The sequence below is a fragment of the Anser brachyrhynchus genome (genome assembly GCF_964034855.1).
Source record: "Anser brachyrhynchus genome assembly, chromosome: 17".
Classification (NCBI taxonomy): Eukaryota; Metazoa; Chordata; class Aves; order Anseriformes; family Anatidae; genus Anser; species Anser brachyrhynchus.
In genome coordinates this window covers 8213198-8219720 of record NC_137710.1, presented here as the reverse complement: position 1 = coordinate 8219720, position 6523 = coordinate 8213198, and positions in this window count along the sequence as shown.

Genomic DNA, 6523 nt, shown 5'->3' with positions numbered 1-6523 from the left:
CTTTTCTATACTCAAGGATGTGTGTGAACTTCAAACAAACAAAACAAAAACACTATGCAAGTGTAATGGAAACCAGGGCACGGAGGAAGTGGTATGTTGGCTGAAACCAGGATGCAGAGGAAGCTATAAATCAGACTTTCCATACTCTGGAAGGCCTTTGTTAGATTTCTGATTGCCAAGAGATGCCAAAATACAATTTATTCAATAATTTCTTTATTTACATATTTAAACAGTTTCTAGATACCAGGAGAGTTTGCACAACTAGTCAGTGTAGGGTAAGTAGTACATAAATGAGTTTTGGACCTCCTTGATTGCAAGAGGATCAATACAGTCTTGTTAGCTACTAAAAACTAATATGAAGTGTAATGATGCTACTGTATACTTGGTCTTTGCAGTTATGATTATGTAATAGTGACTTAGGAAAGACTTCAGGCAAATATATAATCTGGCCTTTAGAGCTCTTAAAAGCACTTTTAGTCCTTATTTAACAAACTCTGAATTAATGGTACTTCAGCATATTCATGATTAGCAGTATCTACTTAATCGTTCTCGGTGAAACGTTCTGATTTAAGCTGGTTTTATGAAACCTTATTTTAATGTGCTTGTTCTTTGTGGCCTCTGAAAAAGGCAGTACCTACAAACGCAGTAAGGTGCTTTACAAGCCTGGCTTTAGTGACAGGGAAAGTGTTGTCAATGGGTATCTCATCCGACGTGCCAGCCCTTATAGGCACAGAGCCAACCACACTCAATAACTTATCAGATGGTGTAAACAAATCGATTGCTTCTGTTCGGTGGAGAAAACCACATCACTTTTCAGATGTTAATCAAGATATATTAGATAATAAGCTGGGAATATGTGGAGCCAATAGTGTCACTTCTTGTGGTACAGTGTTACAATTAGTATTCAATAATGGAGACTTTTGCCTTTTTATTGTAAGAATGTTGCTCTTCCAAGTAAACTGTGTATGAGAAAGCAAGTTTTTTTCTTGCTGTACTAGCTCTGTTGTGAATGGTTGTTGGAAATAGGCACAGAATTAAGCTCTTAGCCAAATGCATTCATCTGTCTCATGTTTGTCACATCTCATTTGAAAGTCTGGCATTTAGAGAGGAGTTAACTGTGCTTTCAATTACAGATGGGTTTACGTTATTATCTCAGTTTGGATTAATAGCACACTTCTTATGTGATTTTCCTTATAGTCCCTACTGACTGTGATTTGGCTTCGTGTTGCAGGGCAACCACAGATCACAGGGGCTAGACTGTTTTCAGGTGAAATGGAACTGGAAGATGTGCTTCAGGAATGTACTGAATGTACTCCAACAGGTAATAGGCTTAGTTTGAAGAAAAACTGTCTAGAATGCACATAGCATGGACTCAGCCCTAATTATTTACTGTATCATTATACTTATGTTGGTCTTCATTACTTACAGATGTAGCATATGATAGATGTATGTTATTGCAAGGATACTGATACATGGTAGTTGCCAGTTTTTACTTTCTTCAGCAGTATATTGTGCCAGTCAAGTCTGACTCCCTTGTTAAAATATGTATGTGTTTAGATGAGCAAAGCAATCCTAGAACGACAATTGCATAAAAAACAGCCATATGAGTACAATTGTACTTTCAACAGAGGACAAATGAGCAGTGCTGCTGGGGAAATCAAAGGTAGTTATGCTTACAGTTTTGTTCATATAAGTGCAACTACACATGTACACATGTACATTGCAACTACAAATGTACACATGTACTTTTGGCAGCCAAAGATTATGCTCCCAATTCACGTCTCAGTGTATATTCAGCTTTCTAAGCTAAGTAACTGGTGCCACAGTTTCTTAGCTGTAGTTCACAGCAGTCCTATGGAACAACAAAGAATGCTTTATCGCATGGGTTTGAATTTAAAACAATGCAATATGTAATGAGACTTGACCGAAGTCACTGGCTGGAGTAGTTTAGGAGAATGTGAAATGTGTACAGTAGAAGTAGTTGTCAATGGAGTACTACTATAGCTCTTGAAAATTAGTGGAGGTTGGCTTGCAGGGCTAATTTAGCAACTAAATGGTAGCATATGGTAGAGGTGGCTGACATGAGAGCAGCCATAAAGATGATTCAGAGGATTTGTTTTTTATGCTTAAATTTATCTTTTCTAGAATAGTTCAAATAACTTCACAGATGACAGGTAAGCATTACCTATTCAGATGAAGGGACCTATAGGAAGCAAAGTATTAAAACTGGTATTCTGTCCCATATTGATATGACTTAAATTCTTTTCTTCTTATGCAAAAATTGAATGTTTTTAAGAGTGGTGGATATTCAGCCCTAGGAGCGAGTTTGTTCTACACATCAAGAACAAGCAAAGGCAGACCAGTAATTGGTAATTACAAAGAAAGTTAATTTGAGTGGCTTGTGCAGTACAGTTTCAGCGTAAAGACTATCTAGTTATTTAAAAATTAGTCTCTTCATCTGACTTCAGAATTTTTTTAAATATGATTCAAGAAAATTGGTCACAGGGAGATTACTGAATGTGGAGCTAACTAGGTGCTCTTCTTCCAGTTAGAACTGCATGAAGCAGTGTGTGTATTCCACGATAGAGGAGAGGGAAAGAGCCTTGCCATTGAACAAGTCTGATATTTAAGCTGCATCTGTATCCACCTTGTAAATTTTCTATAAAAGTAGTAGCTGATATGTTAAGTGACAGCAATGTCACTCATATCAAGGAGAAATTCAGATCTCTGTTTTTGTACTCAGGTGCATTTATCGCAAGAACATTCCATATATGTGTGTGCATATATTAATGTATATTTTTAGTAAAACATGACTTGTGGGCTGTAACAGGGTGGAACTGCTACTTTTTATTTGACCTTAGTCATCATGTCCCACTTCACTAATGTTTTTTTAAAAAAAAATGTTTATCTTGTTGAACAAAATGCTGACAGAACAATCTGAAGCTTTAGAACAGTAACCAGTCAGCTGAAGCTTCTCTAACAGAAGTCAGAAGTTGTGATTCTGTAGATGACAGTTTAGTTTTGCTCAAATCTGTATGGATGCCAAGTGCAAGATGAGTAATTCCCTGGTAGCATTGCGCCAAAGGATGTCTACTTTGGCTATTATCTGTAGCAATCAACCACCTCTGTAAGCTCTCCAAGCTTATACATGGAGTCCCCTCGACGTCTTACCATGGCTGTCACATGTTGGCTGACAGGTTACTTTGAAGAAATCAGCTTTCAGTAAAAGTGAGACAAAAATGTACAATGTAGGCAGATTTATTTTCTTGTCCTGTCCCCTCCCATTCTGCTTTAGCTAAAACATAGTGGCAGTTCCCACTTTTCTGTATGACATTTGCTGTCTCCATTTAAAAATGCAATGGATTTACCATTCTCTGGCAAATGAGACCCTATTTTGAAACGTGGAGAAAATCCCAGCTCTGATATCACTTTCTTTAGCTTTAAGCGTGTAACTTGGGTATCTACACGAGGAACCTGAGCTCTTTCATGTAATTGATGCAGGAGGCTTATTGACTTCTCTGTACACTTAAGAACCTGCTTCTCTCTCCTTATGGGCAAACTGAATGAGATGCCGAAGTTAGATGTCATGAACCTTCTATGAATTTTTGAATAAAGTCTGCATTAGGTTTCCTTAGAGAACTGTATGCTTGATTTGCTATGCAGTGTATTCCGACCAGATCCAAACTAAAAATAAGTCTTCTGAGTATAGATGCTTCTGTGGCACATAAATCCTCAGATTCAACCTTGGAGCCTGAGAGAAATCTAAGTGAACTCAGTGCAAAGAATCCTATTGGGTACTGATTTATTATGAATTGTCCCTAGTACAACAAGTGTATATACAATAAATACTAAATGACTGACAGTTGTTCTTATGCTCCTACAAAAATAATTTTCACATGAATTGGTTTGTGGAATATTTTAATTGCATTTTATTTTAGCTTTCCATGTTTGAGCGCTATTTCAGACTTCCAATTTACATATCTGCATTTGGAATGTTACTTGAAAGTACAGAAGGCTCAGTCACTTGCACTCTGGTCCAGTATGCTCCGGTGCCAGGCAAACAGGCTGCATGGACGCATTTCCCTGATGAAGTTCAAAGGTTATTTCTTAGAGATGCAGAAGTATGGATATAGTCTGGAACCAATTTGCCTCCCCCTCGCTGTGTGATGTGGCTGAAATGTGAATACTTTATACAAACAGTCACCTGCGTAGCACTTACATTAAAAATAGGTCTGTTTTAATAACATTACTAAGAAGATATTTTTTTTTTAAATAGAGATCCAGATCTTTGAGTGCAAACCAGCATGCTGTCGGCTGTATCTAGAGTGGCTCAGCTCCATTAATCTGGTCATTATAGTTTCCGTCTGCCTAAAATATATTGTAAAATACACGCATCTGTTTCATACCTCAAATCTTCTACGCCTTGATGATTAGTGTTTCAGGTGTGTTTGGAAAGATAAGTCATACTAATTTTTCTAAAGTGAACATTTTCAGGAAGTAAAATACCTCCTCTCCCTTCTTACCCCCCCCCCAATGGTTGTTACTTTACCAAAATAACAGTAATGATGCAGCTGAGGAAAATACTGTCTTCTAGTAGATTGAACTGTTGGAACAGCACAGTATGTGCTGCAGCTACTGGCATTCATTCTAAGAATATGGGAGACATTGGCTCCACCTAATTTTCACTTCAGTGAATGCAGCCTGTTAACTTTATTAGGAAGCCTGTAGTAATTTTCCTAATAGGCTTGTCTTCAGTATTTTGTGTTGACAGCAATTGTTTCTGTTAAACCTTTCTTTATCTTGCATATGTAAATCCTGCCATGGGGAAATGATTTTTTTTTTCCTGATGGTAATGATGCTTCCTGATACTATTGTAAATCCTGATTGCACTATGCAGGTGGACCTGCACGCTTCTGATTCAGAAGTCGGGATGAAAGACAAGATTTTTTTTGTGCATGTTTGACAAGTTTCTCATGAGAAGTCCAGACAATAAAAATATTTGGGTAAACTTGCTACTTGACAAACGTAGATCAGATGTAGTTCCCCAGGGTTCTGTGTTGGCAAAGGTTGTCTTGTATGCCAGTTTTCATTGTAAAAGCATTTAAGATTTGGTATTAACAGCTATTCAAGCTTAGCGTCTGTCTTAGGGGTAGGAATGTGCTCCACGTCAGCAGGTACTACCAATAGAAGTGGATGAGTGGGCTTAAAGATTCTCCAGTCATATTAATCCATGTCTAGTTACACAGACATGGTACTTTAAGACATGTTTGAGAAGCCATATGGGCCTTATGGGTTAAAAGTTAACCATGATTTTAACATCGTTTTGATGTAATCATTGATGTGCTACTGGATTTTTTGCTTATAAAAAGTGAGAAGTAAACTTCCCAGTGTTACCACTGTCTCGAAGCATCAGCTGTTTCACTTTTGCTGTAATTCATAGTATTATGGTTCTCTGAAAATAGAAACAATGAGAAAAACTAACATGCTGGTTGTATTTTTCACTTTCAAAGCACTGCATTTTACTTGTTACATCTCTGGACAAAACTGTCTCTCTTCCAATCCCAACTAAATGAAATATTACTGCTTGTGTATGTACAAAAAAAAAAAGGTATTTTCTGCAGTGTGAAATACTCATTGCAATCCTTTTTGTATACAGTCAAAACTTGGATGCAAAGAAGCCATGATGCTTGCTTTTTTGTAGACCCTTTGGAAAGGACAATCTTCTCCTGTCAGTGATAGCAATTTATGATGTGATGAGATACAGCAAATGCCAACACCAGCTCAAATTCTATACTTAAATGTGAGTGTTTTTTTTCCCATGCTTTGAAGGCTGAAACACAATGTAAATGGCTCTTCTGCAAGCCATGGGTATTTATTGAGTCTGAAGTGGTTTATTTAAATTATGACTGCTTTTATTTTAACAAAAAGCTCTGAAATAAGGGCTTGAGTGCATAAGCCTGTTAAAAATAACTGAAAAATCAAATTGTTTTCTATTTGGGGGCAGCTTTCAAAGATGCAAGCCAATTTCAGTAACCTTTTTGTGTTATATTACCATGAAATTATGTCCGATAAATACTACCTTGTCATTAGAATCATTGGTCTTGTTAGACCCAAGAGAAAGATGAAAGGTCCCCCAAAAATGAGGACCTTTAAAATGAGGTCCCCACTTTAAAGGTAATAAAATACTACCATATATTAAAATATTACTAAAATCAAAGACATAAGATGAGTGAAATATTAACAGAAAAAGATTCTCATGTCTTAAAATCGTATATGGAAGCAGACAAACACTTGAGTGCTATCATAGTGTGGGTGACAGTGTGGTATTTTGTCTATGCTGTTGGTACAAACGTAAGTGCATAACGGAGTTAGCGTAGTTTTCAATTTCTGAGCATGGGGGTGTGGGAAGGGAGGAAAGTGGTCTCTTGTCAAATTACGAAGGTTCAGACCTAGGGCAGCAAACGTCCGTTTGGAACTCCCCCAGTTTGAACCGAGGCAGCGCTGAGTGGCCGGGCCCGGGCCG